Source organism: Hibiscus syriacus, unplaced genomic scaffold (assembly GCF_006381635.1).
Source record: "Hibiscus syriacus cultivar Baekdansim isolate YM2019G1 unplaced genomic scaffold, ASM638163v2 tig00110239_pilon, whole genome shotgun sequence".
Classification (NCBI taxonomy): Eukaryota; Viridiplantae; Streptophyta; class Magnoliopsida; order Malvales; family Malvaceae; genus Hibiscus; species Hibiscus syriacus.
Genome location: NW_024062641.1, coordinates 2,921,694 through 2,939,118, shown reverse-complemented (window position 1 = coordinate 2,939,118; position 17,425 = coordinate 2,921,694). Strand labels below are relative to the sequence as shown.

General features: G+C 36.2%; 1 long non-coding RNA gene and 1 pseudogene across 1 annotated transcript; one reads left to right on the top strand and one right to left on the bottom strand.

Moving 5' to 3' along the window:
• Positions 1-2,919: 2,919 nt before the first annotated feature.
• Positions 2,920-13,300, bottom strand: LOC120114673 (annotated as a pseudogene).
• On the top strand, positions 4,269-6,020 carry LOC120114718. Its single transcript, XR_005515420.1, has 3 exons — positions 4,269-4,344; positions 5,126-5,205; positions 5,929-6,020. It is a non-coding gene; the product is annotated as an uncharacterized LOC120114718 (long non-coding RNA).
• Positions 13,301-17,425: the final 4,125 nt, after the last annotated feature.

The window sequence follows — 17,425 nt, the reverse complement described above, 5'->3', positions numbered from 1 at the left end:
GGATTTCTCCCGATTTCATGATTCATAGCAGAAGAGAATGCTGTTTAAAAAAGCGTAGTTTGATTTTTGGTGCTAAGTTGCTGCTCTGTCCACATCCAAGAGAAGATGTATCTTTATAGCAACTTTCTCACCCATATAATAGATAATATGGCTTTTCTTGAGTGGATAAATCTGGGGTATTCCACCCCTCAGAACAATTTCCGTGTATTTTTTTAATGGTTCTACTGTATTTGGGAGCTTGGGTGGTGGCACAGACAGAACTACTGCTCTGGTTGGGGAGGCCTTCGAAGATATACTTGAGAATGTCGTTCAGGCAGATAGTGGCCAACACACAACTGGTTTTATACAGCTTGTTGCTGAGGCAATTTATACTTCTGGTGCTTTACGTCAACTTCTTGAAGTTCAGAAGCTTGATACTCATGACATTTAAGGGGCAATTCATGCTTATTACAACATAATTTCTCAACCTTGTATGGTTTGTAGAGAATCGAGTAAAGACAAACTGTCATGCCGCTATACCTCTTTGCACTCCATTTCATTGAATGAAAGATTGAACATTGTAAAGGACTATTTGATAGCTGCAACTGAAAAGGATTGTAGTTTGATGATTAGTTTTATACACAAGGAAGATGGTAGACTCCCTTCTCACAATACTCTATATCTAGGATCAACTGACCAAGTTTTTGAGTACAAGGTAGATTCCCATGCCATTTTCATTTGACTTGTACTTTTCATCATTATTTGCATTAAGTATCGTCATGAAGTGATTCATTGAAATAATTTTTTGATTCATGCGCTGATATTGTAGCCCAACAATTTGCATTTAGTTTGTTTTCATCATTATTTGCATTTAGTACTTTTTTCACATATAGGCCATAACAATTTGCGCAATCCTCTAAAGGAACCTATAAAGGTCATTATATAGCTCTTTGTTAATAAGGAAATTCCTTTGGGCTGAAACCAGAGCCTTCCACGGAAATTTTACTTATGGTGAAAACCGAGCATGAAACCAATAAAGCTGATAGAATGAATTCCAATGGAAGTGTACGAGATCAAAAATATGCATTGGAAGATAGCTTCCTAAACCGTTACACCGAAGAATTTACTGGTAAGTGCAAGTAGTTCTTTTTATTTGTTTCCTAAACCGTTGTAAAAGCAAAGACTGTAAGAGTGAAGGTGAATATCGCTCATCTTTAGGCTCAGTTTGTTCCTTTCATCTGTTTTTGGTGCTTTTGGATTTCCCTTGGAGAAAATAATCTTTTACTTATAGATATATTCTAGTTGATTTCCTTTTTGTTTTCTTTCTTGGTTGGAAGGAATTTAAGCCTTTTCCAATTTGGTGTACTATGTCCATGCAACTTGGACCGCCTTGAAATCAGATAAACCATGTGCGTCCAGTTTGTTTTACTCTTCACAGAATATATAATCGGTCGGTAAATTACCTAAAATGTGAGCCCTATTCCTATGCTTTGTTCTTTTTAATCTTTTATGCTTTTCAAGAATTGTAAGCTGTCAATGATTGCCTATTCTTGCCCTTAGACTCGACACTTTTCCTTTGCATGAACGAGGACGAGGTAATGCATTTTAATATCTTGTAGTGTTGATTTTTGTAATGCTACCATCATACATGCACATCTCATCTGGTTTCAGAGAGAGCTGATTTTCAAGTGGCTGCTTGCTGCTTAACAGGAGAAAACGGGGGGAAGTGAGAGACTGACAGAACAATAGGGGTCAAAAGTAACACAGAAAGTGATGTATCAACTACTCACTGCCATTATCATCGCAAATTAATTCATACAGGCTGGATATCGAATTTACTGTTTTCTTTTTTGTTGTTGGAAACCTTGACCAATGAAAATTGTACTTTTGCTTGCTTTAATGCCAATGAGAACATAATTTTTCTTTGAAAGCTTAACTAAAGAATTCTGTTCTTTGTTTCCTTCGACCAGTAAATTTAATGTCTGCCTGTCGTTTGGTAATTTAACATAATAAACTTCTTACAGTAACCGCTTGAGTTATTCCTGGAAAGATCAGTTTTTTTAGTCAATCTCCTGTGCGATGTTAGCTTGGACCCTGATGATCTCAATACTCAGCCATTAGCCTGTAAGTTACCCAAGAATTTGTGAAGTGATTGGACCATCGGAGCAAGAGAGTACATAGAAACCCTGCTAGATTTGTACTGAAAACACCAAGGTCACAGGGCAGACAGTATTCTGCAATCAGAAGAAAATGCTCTATGTACTCACTCTGACAATATCTTCGGATAACGCATCAGATTGTGTGTACCCTGTACGAATGATTGTTTGCTCAGTCCAGTGGTAACTCCTCATAGCATCAAATCATCAATGCCCTATGCACTACTTACTGTATGATTTAATTTTAGCAATATGAAACTGCAACCTCGCTATATATTTCATTCAAAAACTGATTCAATATCATTATGAGATCCAACTCTGAAAACAGGGACGGATGGATGATTTTATGTTACGGGATGAACTTCTAAAGGAATGGATGAATTTATAAAATTTCGGGGGAAAACATATTTTCAATATATATGATCTAAAATATAAATAGGGATAACTACCCACAGTAATTTTTTTCACATTTAATGAGCAAGATGCCACTGGTATCCAATCAAACATCTTCTGTGTGGCATTTACTACTCAACCAACCGTGTCAGTCCATTTAGTTCCCGACCAAACTTCTATCCAAAACTCAAGTTGCCAAACACCTTCCACCAAAAACTATAGATAGCAGTACCATCACCCAGACCTGGAACAGTGTCAATATGTATAACAACGATTATCAAGAAAGGATTTATAGGTTGCATTGTAACTCTGACCAACTGAGTTGCATTAATAAGCAAGGCAGGTGATATAGCCCCATATAAATCTACTAAAGGTCTTGATTTGTACACTTTTAAAATGGGTTGGTCCTTTTCTCATAGCTCATGAAATCATCACTATCACCTTCATCCGCATTAAATGTAGCCATCAGAGTGAGACTAAGAAAATCAAGAGTTATATCTTCGGAAAAGCCACTCCAAATGGTTACATATAAGGTATTGGGATCTCCCTCAATTAACTCTAAATAAGGTCTTTGCTTAAAGTGGATTGCAACAGTTTCACCATTAAGGACAGCTCCATGTCTTTTCCACCAAGAACGATGATAATTAAACAACACAATTTTGATAAGAGATTTCATAGCTGGAGTCAGCCCCATGACAACAAACCTTGTGTTCGAAACAAACATGGTACAAGTTGATTCAACAGGGTAATCCCAGTTGCACGTCTTCCAATGCCATAAGTTGTAAGCGATACTACTGTTCCGTAAAGGTTCTTCAGAATTCACAATCATAGTAACGGAAGTTTGACTTACTTCTTCAAAGCGTACAATTGCTGGAGAAATCGAACATAAACTGCCTGGTACTGAATAATTTGGTGAAAAATGTGAGATAGTATTGAAAAGCATTTTGTCCAGAAATTCTACTGCAGAAGAACATAGTTTCTGAAATTCGAGTCTTGAAGAAAGCTTGTTGACGATACCCCTACCTCTTTTAACGGGCACCAGTTAACGAACCGACCTTTGCTTCAGGCTTCTTAACGACTTCATCAACAATCTCTGAAAGCTTACGGTATTTTTCAATGCTATTTAAAAGTTTGTGTTCTAAAGAGACATGATAATAGAGAATGTCCACCATCCTCGTATCTTTTGCAGCCATCATTTGTTTTCTCCAACACCCGATCAAATCATTTACTTTCCTGTACGCTACATAATAATAGCCCCCATCAGAAACAACATGTTGTTTATCTTTTCCAATGCATGATTTTTTTTTTGTTTTAATGCGCACTCAAGATGACATGACATGCCACAAGAATTTCCTGGGAAAGGAGGTTCTAAGTGGCAATTTAACCATAGACTAGGATCCTCCTTGTCATCGAACTTGTAACAGATGCAGCAGGAACACCTTTAGCAAAATGGATCTTTTTGTCTTAATGTAGCCTTGCCAGCCAAGTTTTTACAATAAACATCAATGATCATGTCTGTAATGCCCCAAATATCGGGTCAGTGATCAAAATGTAAGAAATTTAAAATTTAGTAGTTTAATTGAAATAAGTGATAAGTTCAAAGACTAATGTTGGAAATTTTATGTTAGGATCTATTTACAAAGAAGGAAGAGATGAAGGGCAAGATGGTCTTTTTCAGTATATGAATTTTATATCCATATTATATTAGGATATTTTAAGAGGATAAGGGAGAGAAAAGAATTATGTGGATACGTACATACCCCATTTCCCTTCTTTTTCTTCTTCTCCTTCTTGGTTCGTGACTTCCTTGATTAAGGTGAGTTGTTTCAAGCTAATGATTTTCTTAATTTCATGGGTTGTATTAAAGCTTTAGGTGGTAGAGATGATTAAGGAAGCTTGAAAATGAAGAAAAACTAAGTTAATAAGGAGATATTAGGGAATGAATAAGATGGGTTTTGAAGTAAAAATTTGTAAATTGGTTGATAAATGGATTCTAAAGGTAGAATTGACTTGTCAAAGTCATAACTAAGAGATTCGAAGTGTTACAAATAAATTATAACATATTTGATTAAAAGCTATGATTCTTAGTTTTAAGAATATTATTGAGAAATCCGGATGTTATAAGAGGATTAGTGAAGATAAGTAATTAGTATGAGTATTAGTGAGTTTGAGGAGATGATTAGAGTTAAAAGTAGAGGATTTAGATGATTTTGGGTTAAAATTCGAAGTGGAAGAAATGAAATATGGGCAAGGGTATTGGTATTATAAGAACAATATTGATACTTCAAGGCTAAATCGATTTAAAATCAAGGATCAATATCGATACTGATTGTTGAGGTACCGATACTGAAAGGGGAGTATCGATACCAAGAGTAAGGTATCGATATCATTTTGAAGCTGAAATTCCAGTATGTAGAAATCGTATCGGTACCAAAGGGGGTATCGATACCAACAAAGGGAAGTATAGGTATTGTTAGGGGTAGTACCGATACTATTAAGTATTAAATGAGAAATTTATTGTTTATCGCATATTAAGTTATTATGATTGAGGATAAGTGATTCAAATTCCGATATTTATTTTCGATTGTTTTGTGTAGATGTTGAACAAAATTAACTTTCGGTCAACTCGACATTTCAAGTTTCGAACAAAAGAGTAAAGGACTTTAGTGAGGCAAAGGTGAGTGTAATTAAATTATGTTATATTGGATTTAAGGATAGCTTGCGATAAGCCAACTTCAAAGTTTTCGATTGAAAACTATTTTCAATCCTTTTATGCAATATTTTATGATGTTTTATTTAAGTATATTTTAAAAGTAAGTTCTATTGTTAATTGTGTTTGAATGTATATATGTGACATATGAATATGAAATGCCCTACGTATAAGTGATCTACGAGAATGTTCTATATGCAAATAAGATACACTTTAAATGGTGAAGCTTAAAATAATTATAAGTTAAAGCCTAAGGTGTATATGTGAGAATTAGGGTATAGTTGGCATGCCAAGATTCGAGGGTTCTACGCGGTCCTTCGAGACAATCTATGTGGTCCTTTGGGACAAATTTCTACGTGGTCCTTCGGGACAAATTTCTACACGGTCCTTCGAGACAAATTCTATGTGGCACTTCGGTGAAAATTATATGAGTTGTGGTGACAACAATTATGCACAACCTTAGTGTACTCAGATATCCTGAATTTTCAGTGTTATTACATTGGGCTAAAAGAATAAAAGGGTGGAAGAAGATTAATGAATGATTTGATGTAATTTATTAGAAATTGTATTTTACTTCAAGTATGTAAGCTTTATATGGATCAACAAAAATGGTTTTTGAAATGTTTTATATTATATGTCTTATTGCCTCACTAAGTCAACGACTTAGCGAGTGGATTGTTTCACACGTAGGTTCAAAGAGATCAGAAGAGTGAAGATTAGGAGAGGGCAGCATAAGCTAAGAAGATCAGATCAGAACCATTTAAAATAGTAGGTTTTTATAAATTTTGTGTGTTTTTTGTAAATGTACATTTATTGTATTTATGTAAATGATGAATTATATATTTCCAGTTAAGTTTGAAGTTTGTACACTTTATTTTGTATTAAAATTTTTTATTATTGAAAAGTAAATTTAAATTTCTACTATTTGTTAAAGGTAAATATTTTGAATAGTTAATGTGGCACCTCGGATTCGTATTCGGGTCAGATACGGGTTGGGGGTGCTACAATCTCATTGCCACCACTAACAATGTCGTGATCATTCACAAGAATGGGCAGTCGGGAAGGATAATCAGATTTCCTCTGCCTTTTGGCTGTTATCTGACAAACTGTTGGGTACAAATGCCATTCGGGATCTGTTACACCTTCTTGAACCCCTTAATTCTTTTCATCTACAATTTTCAAAAGGTTTTCAATAATTTTTAGATTAGTCAACCCAATATATTTCCTTTCCTTTCCTTTCCCATCTCGACACATAAGACCTGTAAAATCTTCTGACGGATCCATAATTGTAGCATTTCTAAGGCTCTACTTGTCCTCTTCGATAACTCATATACGAGCTCCCTCATTTCATCCATGCTCAATTTACTACATTTTGACGGATCGAGTATAACTCTTTTTCTCTTAGATGTTTGAAGTTTTCGTGGGTAAAGTTTAATTTGTTGTTCCCCGTGACCAAGGCAAGGGTCAAAACTAGAGCCACATAAATAAACTACTCCATTGTCAGTTGCTAAAGCATAGCTTGAGCCAACAACCTTGACCCTATGAACATTTTCAACAGCAAATCCAACATTAGCATGTGCTTTCTCTAGTGGCCTTTTCACACGTTGCAAAATTGGAGCACTGATCTGCTCAAACTCTTATCTCTTAATGAAATCCCTAACATTATTCTCATCCATCAAGAACACAATATTCAAAAGTGCCTCAGGATTGGCACTAAGTACCTTAGGATTGGCACTAAGTACATTCTTTAACTTCTCACAAGCTACATGGAGCCTAGTACAAGCACTATTATTCTGGAATACATCAATCTTGTATTCCTCTTTAAATTTTGTAGGAAAATGCTAGTATGTCCAATATCAACAAGGGAAACATTTACTGAGCCATTTTCAGGTAAATCAGTTTTATAAATACCATAATCCAATGTTGTTGTTGTAGTTTCATGAATCAAGTGAAGGGGTGCAAGCCCGCAATTGTAGCAACATCTAAGACAACCCTTCTTTGAAGATCAGTGAAGTATACATGAATTCCAATGCAACAATCTACCACAGCTGCATTTAAATTTTTCTTAAATAGAAAGTCAACCGAATTCATCGAAGCATATTTTCACGTCAAAAGACTTTCATGAGTGTGAGGTACATATGGAACATCCCAGCTCTGAAAAATAATGCCATATGCCTCATGAGAGAGATTGGGGATAAATTCCTTCAATACCTTATTTACTGTAGAGTTCATAATTTCGAGCCTCGATCAATTCTTTCTCCAAATAATACATACTAGTAATATCATATTTTTCAATATTTGCATAATGATTTACTCCTTTATCGTCTATGGGAACAAGTTTGTCCTTAGCTATCCATCATGTATCATAATAAGTAGCAGTGTGCTTTCCCAATTCTTTTGGAATCTTCATTCCACCAGTCTTAAGAAGGTTAGGAGTACTTACTTGAGCATTCTCTAAAATGGTTTGCTCTTGTTCCTCGACGTCCACTAGATTTTCCCAGGAAATCAATTTGCTAAGCCCAATCATATTATCACTTTGTTGTAGTCGTAAATCAACATTCATAGTGCCAGTGATGGATGGAATTGCATTAAATATTCTTATTGGAATTTTATCAAACATTTTATACTCAGCATTTGTGCCTTCGACTACCACATGTAACATCTGCTTAGTTTCAGGGCTTGGTGGTTCTTGATCATTTGTCCTTCCCATCAAGTCCATTAGAATCTGCTCCAAACAACCCTTATTCATTGCAATCTCTGTCTCCAGGTACTGATTTTGCTTCACCAGCTTTTTTAAGTCTTCAATCTGTTTTTGAATCATAGAAAGAATAAAGGATTCTACCATTGCGTTTCCAGGAGTTATGACTCTGGATACCAATTGTTATGACCCTGGAGAAATAGACAATTATCGAAGGAAAAAAAGAGAGAAGAGAATAAAGGATTCAGTAAACAAACGTTCATTCAATACTTTCATAAAAATCATCTCCTTAGTACATGCTCTTATTTGTTTAGTGTACCCATAGCTAAACCCTGCAACTGGCAGCCCTTGTTGTACTGAGTATAACAACCTGCACAAATAAGCAAGTTGTTTCCTATCCTTAGTGGGTTGTAGAACGTGTCGGGCCCATTTTCAATTCCAAATCCCTAACCCTTTCTTTAATTTCCCTAATTCTCTTGCTCCGAGTTTTATTTCTTTTCCTCTGTGCATGACATAACTCAATTAATTGTGCACTCTTTACTAAAGGCATTTTTCATCAATGTTCTTTGTAAATGTATAAAACCTTCCAACGCTTTTGTCTACACATAAATATAAGCATGTGCTAAAATTTGTATAAATATGCATTAGGCAAAGAACAAATAAAAAATGCATCCTCACTAGAGACAATGGAGGGATCACATTTTCATACAAATCGAGATGCTGAATTTGATGAAACAATCTACTAAATATTAATCTATGCACCTATTTATTTGATGAACCAATTGCACGATATCAACATTAAAGCTCATTTGATCCATTTCATTTTAGTAGGAAAGAGATCGTAACATGTCTATTTTCTATTCATCTTAGGTGTCTATAGTGTTAATTGCTTGCACCTACCATCTCCATCTATAAACCAAAACTTTTTCAATTATGTTTTAGCATGAGATTGAATAATTTCATTACCCTTTTCCAAATCCCAACAAGGAAAAATCTATTTAACCTAGTTATAAAGTTAAGTTCTTATACCAATTTAGTCTCTTTAGTATTGTTTCTGGATCAATTTTTCCCCTTTATTGGAGAGACTAATCCAACTTAATCCATCTACTATCAAACGATTCAATTAGGTTCCTTTACTAGTAACAAGAATCAAATAAGGCCAATTTTGTAAGATTTACTACTTTAAAAGTGAAATTATATTGTTAATTTTTTTTCATTCAAAGTCCAACTCCAAACAAAAAACTTCATTTGTTAAACAATAATTGACATTTTCTTAAAACATTAACCTTAGTAAACAGTTTGGCCTTATTTGTTTCTGTTTAGCAATACAGGGACTAATTTGAACCAATATCCATTATAGAGAGACTAATTTGAACCAAAATCCATAAAATATGGACCAAAATTAACAGTCACTATAATAGAGGCCCCAAAACCATATGGTTTTCAATCAAAATTGCTTTTAAAGGCGTAAAATTTGCTTTTAGGAGCTAACAGTCTTGTGGCAACTCCTCACTCTATATGGATTTTAATACTCCAATCACATAAAAAGTATTTACATAACCCCAAATCTATATCTTCACCTATAAACCAGGCAAAACATTAACCTACACTAGATATATTCAAGCATTTCCCACAATAAAAAACATATAGTTCAATGTATCCGAGGCAAGTTGATCGCTTGTAAATGTATATGCTAAGGCAAGAAATTATGTGCAAGTATACACAATTGAATCAAGTAATATAGGGTAAGTGAGTTATTGTCTCCTCAAGGATTGGTCGATTCTTTTTAAGCTTCACCACAACCATAACTAATTTTCACAAGCTAATTCCTATAGTCTTGTTAAATTAGAAAACTATTAGTAATAAAGAAAGAAAATATTATAAAGTATGGTTGCAGAAAAGTTTGGTCGAGACAAAATAAATATGCGAAGCTATCAAATTGAAGTAAATAAAGCAAAGACAAGTGTTGATTCAAATATATTCAAAACAATCTCACATATTCAGACTTTTCATAGAGCACTTATGCTAATCTTTTGTTATGTCAAACAATTATTCTAAGTCTAGAATGAATTGTTATGACATGCTTAAACTGCCCGACAGGATTACTAGTATTCTTAGACGGTTGTTATGGAAATACTACTTACTGTTAACTACAACCCTTGGTTTGTCAGACTATTATTGTAACAATACCTCTTAGCGTAAACTATAATCATTTTCTATCATACTCTAGTGTCTATCCCTTTTAGTCGAATGAAACTCTCTCCTTATCTCTAAGATAGACAAGTTAGAATATCACCATTTCGGATTCATTCCATTGTTCATGTAGATCTATCTTAATACTCTCGAATCTAAGAATCAATATCTAAACAACCGACAATCTCTCGACGCTCTTACATTGTCAAGACATGTTTCACCAAGACCCTAGGCAATCTGTTGAAGCTTTTACAGTGTCAAGGAAAAATATTTAAACAATGAACAAAACAGTCATGAACAAAATCATAATTCATCATTCATAAAGCATAAAATAATTATTTTGGCAAAACAATTATTAACACCAAGTAAGACAGTTCACGGTGTTATCAAAAAGTCAACCAAAGTATCATTGTTTTACTACAACCCCAAACAATGTAAAAAAGTTAAGAACAAAGGAAGAACAACTCCCGAAACTGGGGGCTCTGTGGTGACATCTCTGATCAACACCGCGCCTATCCTGGCGGTCAGCCTCTCTCGAGGCCTAACTGCCGCTCTGCTATCGTTTGACTATAGAGGATACCAAGGACGGTCGATTGGAAAATGATGGGGAAGCACTGCAGTTTCTCGCTCACGCTTCAGTTAAATCTCTATTTATTCTCCCTTTCCTCCTCTTTTTGGCGGCTGTAGTTGGGTATTTATAAAGGGAAATCTCCTAGGGTTTCACGTAAGTAAGGATTCCCTAAATACCCGTTATTATCTTGTCCAAGCTAAAAAAGGAAAGGCGACTGGTTGTTGTCAGAATCTTGAGGGCGTGCTTTCACGTGAGGGAAGTCGTACAACTGACATGTGACATAGGTAGTTTCGTCATATCCGCTTCAGACTTGCAAGATAAACCTTGCCTTGGCTAGATAAATCTGTTCCTCACTATCTTTATCTTCTTTATTCCACTGGCCCTTGCGAAATACTTTGTCGCGACTGAAATGTTCTTCCTTAGTGAATTTCCTGCACACACACAATCCACACAAGCCCTTTCTTCTCGACAACATCAGTCAAACCAAATAAATGTTAACTAAACAACACTTATCCACCAAAAGCAAATATAACCTAAATGCAACTAAATACAACTAATATGGTGTGCATACTTTGTTTAGACGAGCATAACTTAAGTAAAAAGACTATAAATAGAGTACTTTTATGGAGTTATCACACCCCCAAAGTTAAGCTATTGCTTGTCCTCAAGTAATGTACAGTGCTAGAGAAAAAAATAAGATTGTCATGGCAAAGCAATATTAAGAAAATCATGTGATTTTAAATTTTAGCCCTCAGTAAAAGTTTGGCTTCAACTTGTTTGACTGTCATATCAGTCAAGTACCTTCCCTAGTTAGGATTCCTTGCTATCGTGTATGCGTGATTGTAATCAGTCTATGCATTAAAGTAATTAGAAAACTTCAAGTAAGTGATTCTATTTTTTCAAGGCGTCAAATTATTTGTCAGGCTCGGGTTCCACTCCTAGTTATTCGTCAAATTTTTTTATTTTTTTTGGAGTCAGCTCATCACACCTACCCTCCCACACTCTAGGTGAAAGGAAGCATATCTTCCACCCCAAGCTAGTTAGGTAGAGTCATCCTGGGACTACTTTCATTCACTCATGTGCCTTGGCAACTCTTAGTTTTTAATGGAGTTTTCTGGTTATGTCATTTCATAGAAGAGTGCCCCTTTTATTCTTCAAGTTTCAAATACTAGGGAGTTCAACTTTAACCTTAAAAGTTTTCGATGTCTCGGCAAGAAGAGAGTTTTTCCTAAAAATTTTACTAATTAACTTAAGCAGAGACAACCTACATTCGTGTTTATAATTTTTCAAAGAATCAGTACTAAGGTTCTCGTTTTTCGACAATCTTAAAGATAATTCTGGCCTAGGCAATTAAATTATGCATTCATCATCGGTCATCCCTAATCTATTCCAAACAATAGGCTTAACATGCTTATATCATGACAACCAAAATTTTTAGCCAAATATCATCAATTGTTTTTAACAAAGTGTGCTACAATACCTCCCCAAAACTTGAGGGATGCATTGTCATCAATGCATGAAAGACTAAACTACATGTATCTATATTCAAATGCTAACATAAAAAGAAAAAATTGAAATGCGATCTTACTGTGGTGGTGTGGCTTGACTGGACACACACGTTCTGCGTCGTTTTAGAGGAGGGGAACTCTCTGATCCCGTATCTGCTGCTGCAATCATCGAGGAAGATGGCTGAAAAACACGGCCCATTTTTCTCTTGATGTATCGCTTGGTGCCCGGGGCTCGTGCTGGTGTTTGTTGGTCTTCAGCGGGAGTAGGTTGTGCGGGAACTGGGGTCTGGCTTTGAGCTGTTTCAGGAACATGTGTTGCTTGATGAACGGGGGACTTTTCTGGTCCTTTCTTGGGTTGAGTCGGGGATGTAGTAAAGTCTTCATCGGTAAAGAAGTTAGGTGGAATCTCCTGAGTGCTTTCGGAAGTAGAGAATGATAAGGAACAAAGGAATTCATCTATGTCACCATGGCCTTCCTCTGGTATGGACGAGACATGAGTGGCCAGTGGAGGAACGTCTGTGGGTACCTCTGGGGGAACATTTTGTGTCGAGACATTGAATGTACTGCCGCTAGCAGTGTGTTTTAGGATAACATCGAGGAATGGTTGCATGTCTTCGTTGGTGATTGGGAGCAACTCCTTGAAAAAGACATTGTTTTGTGCATCCCTTGCCTTGACATAGCCAAAGAAGATCTCCATGTGATTTTCCAAATTCTCGATCTTCACACGAGTTTCTCGCGTGTAACCGACCACTGCTGCTATTCTTGCTGAGCAAAAGATTTCGTTCCTCTCTCTAGACCTTCATGTGGGGCATTGCCATCAAAGCTCAGTAACTCTGGCACTTTCTTCTTAGTTATTCCCTTCTTGGACTTGATAAAGTCCTTGAATGGTTCTTGCACAGAGTAATTATCAAGTTAGGAATTAAAAGATTACCTCTATTTCTTTTATCGCATTCATGGATTTACTCGAACATAAGTTCTCCAATATTAATTACTCGCCCATAGATTATCGAATGTAACAGTATTAACCTTTTCACTAGAATGGTCATGTTGTGGGAGGTTGGCATTAGCTTACCCTTGAGAAAGTGATTCCATAGCTTCACCATCGGTTTAAGGGCTCGATGATTTAGTCGTTTCCTTGTTGGTGTGTTTCCCTCGAATTTGGCCCACCCGAAACAAAGGTCTTCCACTACTCCACTGTAAGTCTCTTGGTCCACCTCAGCCACAAACATCTTATGTTGATCCTCCACTTTTCCCAACTTGAAATATTGGTTGAGTGCTGACGGGAAAAACCGAATGAGTTTCCCTCTCACATAAACGGTGTGATTGGATGGGTCTTCAAGATGAGCGTAAAATTCCTGAACTATTTCTGGTGCTACGGCTTTAGGATGTCTAGCAAATTTCTCCCAATTGTGTTTTTAAATCACATCCATCACTTATGGTCTGAATGGTTCTTCGTTTTCTTATGGAAAAACTAACCCATCCTCCAAAATATTTACCGTTTTTGGAGGTTTTTGAATCGTGCCTCAGCTTCAGCCATCTGGAACCACTCAAAACCCACTGCTGGGGCTAGATTTTTCTTTGATATGGTCATGATACTTGTTGGTACAATGTTTTCGATTTTTTTTGAATGAGAGAATATGGTGTGCACGATGAGGAAGATTGAGTGTAAGTTGGTTTTTTTGGAAAGTTAATGGGTGGTTTCTTCAGGACAATTTGGTCAAAACGAGAGGGGAAAAGACATGGCATTAATGGTTCAATAATTGATTTGTCATAAAGTGGGGAAAATATATTTTCCCTCTTCACAATTGCCACCAAAATTCTTTGCTATAGGGTTTCTCTTCCTTTTATGCGTAAGTTCTCACCCCATGCTGCCATGTGTTCCTTGTATGCCTATAATAAAATAAAGAGAACATAAATAAAGTACAACAAATAACTAGTGCATAAAATAACTTATTTTATTTATGTACAAAATTCAGATTTTCGTTGCCTAGGCAACGAATATTGTTCACGTAAGTAAGACAAACTCTTGGGCATTATGTGCTATTGACGCCGGTTTGTCACGTATGATTGGTGCTCCTTTGTATTCCTTTAGTCTCTACCCATTCACCTTGAAAATGGATTCATCATCTCGGTTCTTGATTTCTATTGCTCCATTGTTATGGACTTGATGTACGATGAACGGTCCTGTCCATCTTGATTTTAGCTTGCATGGAAATAGTTTGAGTCTTGAATTATAGAGCAACACTTGTTGTCCAGAATAAAATTGCTTAGGTAAAATTTTTCTGTCATGCCATCTTTTGTTTTTTCTTTGTATAGACGGGCATTCTTGTAAATGTGAGCTCTTAATTCATCAATTTTGTTCAGTTCCAAGAGTCTTCTTTCTCCAGCAAGCTGTGCAACCATGTTCAATTTCTTGATGGCCCAATAAGCTTTATGTTTGAGTTCCATAGGCAAATGGCATTCATTACCGTAGATGAGTTTGAATGGGGAAATTCTTAGCAGTGTCCCAAATGTCGTGTGGTAGGCCCATAGTGCTTCATCTAGCTCTGGCGACCAGTCCTTTCAGCTTGGGTTGACCACTTTCTCAATGATCTGTTTGATTTCCCGATTAGAGACTTCGGCTTGTCCATTAGTCTGGGGGTGATATGTCATAGCTATCCGATGTCGCACTCCATATCTTTTCAGCTCCTTGGTAATTAATTTGTTGTCAAAGTGTGTACCTTCATCACTGATGATAGCTCGTGGTGTTCCAAAGCGTGTGAATATGTTCTTGTGCAAAAAATTCAGTACGATCTTGCAATCATTTTAAGGTGTCGCAATGGCTTCCACCCATTTGGACACATAATCTATTGTCAAGATAATGTATAGATCACCAAAAGATGTGGGAAAGGGTCCGATGAAATCTATCCCCATACACGAAAAGTTCAACCTCCATAATGTTTTATCATTGCATCTCATGTCTCTTTGATATGTTCCCTATTCGTTGGCATCTATCACATGACTTGTAGAATTCATGCACGTCTTTAAAGAAGGTTGGCCAATAGAAACTGGGTTGAAGAACCTTCAACGTTGTCCTCATTCCACCAAAATGTCCTCTATACAGTGATGAGTGACATTGAAGTATAATTTCTTTGTGCTCTTCTTTTGGGAAACATCTTCTGATTATTTGGTCTCCACATTGCTTGAATAGGAACAGTTCATCCCAATAATAATGTCGCACATCATGTCTAAACTTTTTTCAGCCTTGACTGGATAAATCTGGAGGCACAATACCACTAACAAGAAAGTTGACTATGTCAGCATACCACGGAACAACCGTGACAAATAAATTTTTCTCATCAGAAAAATCCTTTGAATATCTTTCATGTCATGACAATTAATTTTGTTATCTAGTATAGACAAATGATCTGTTACTTGGTTTTCCGTGCCCTTTCTATCATTGACCTCTAAATAGAACTCTTGTAGTAATAATATCCATATGATTATCATAGGCTTTGCATCTTTTTTATTGATCAAATATTTAATGGAAGAATAATCCGTATGCACAATGACTTTAAATCCTATGAGATCTGGTCTAAACTTATCGAATGCAAATACTACTGCAAGAAGTTTTTTTTAGTGTTGGTATAGTTTACTTGTGCATCATTAAGAGTACGGCTAGTATAGTAGATAAATTGAAAGAGTTTACTTTTTCGTTGCCCTAACACTGCCCCAACTGTGTAATCACTAGGATTACACATGAGCTCGAAAGGTTCGTTCTAGTCATGTGGAACAACGATTGGTGCTGCTGAAAGTTTTTTCTTTAAATCTGTATAAATATATTTAAACAATCATCATTAAATATAAATGGTTGATTTTGTTGAAGCAAAAGACACAAATATTTTGAGATTTGAGAAAAATCTTTTATGAACCGCCTATAGAAGCCTGCATGTCCAAGGAAACTGCGTATGCCTCTCACGTTGGTGAGTGGAGGTAGATTTGCAATTACTTCCACCTTGGATCTATCAACTTCAATGCCTTGACAAGAAATTTTGTGACCCAACACTATTCCCTCGATTACCATAAAATGGCATTTCTCTCAATTTAGTACTAGGTTGGCTTCTTCACATCGTTTCAGTATTTTAGATAGGTTGCCAAAGCATCGGTTGAAATCGTCGCCTGAGACGGAGAAGTCATCCATAAATATTTCCATGCAATCTTCCACCATATCCGAAAAATGGCCATCATACATCTATGAAAGGTAGATGGAGTGTTACATAGCCCAAACAACACTCGTCTAAATGCATAAGTATCGTATGGGCATGTGAAAGTAGTCTTCTCTTGATCCTCTAGTACTATGGCTATTTGATTGTATTCAGAATATCCATCAAGGAAGCAGTAAAATGCTTTTCCTGCTAGCCTATCAAGCATTTAGTCAATAAAAGTAAGGGGAAAATGGTCTTTCTTTGTGACTTTATTGAACTTCCTATAGTCCATGCATATACGACAGCCCGTGACTGTTCTAGTAGTTAAAAGCTCATCATTTTTATTTTTGACCACGATCACACCACCCTTCTTTGGCACGCACTGCACCGAACTGACCCATGAGCTATCGAATATTGGATAAATCACTCCCGCATCCAGCTATTTTATGATTTCATTCATGGCTACCTTTTTCATTATCAGGTTTTGTCTTCTTTGTGGTTCCACTGAAGTGCTATGATTGTCTTCTAAGTTGATCTTGTGCATACATATGGTAGGGTTGATTTCTTTCAAGTCTGTCATGGTCTACTCGAGAGTTTTTTTGTGTTGTGGCAGAACATTTAACAAACTATTCTCCTGCTCGGAGGTTAGACTGGCAAAAATTATCACTAGAAAAGTCTTATCACTACCTAGGTAGGCATATTTCAAATACGAAGGCAAAGTTTTAAGTTCCAATTTGGGTGCATGCTGTAGAGATGATTCTGGGGGGCTAACTTCATTAAAATCTAAGGGTTCAAATTTCATACCCGATCTAGTATAAAGGAAACTAGATTGCTCCTCTTATTCTCTTTCATAATCCGCGTTGGTGTCATTGGCAGGGAACCCGTTTAGTGCTTCAGTTAAATAACTATTGTCAAGTCCATAGTTATCATAATCATCTTCTGAAATTCTTTTGCCTGGGCCCTGATTTTCTTGTTTATACGTCATGGACATCAAGTCGTGGCACAAACTATTGTATTCATCTATCTTTAAAAA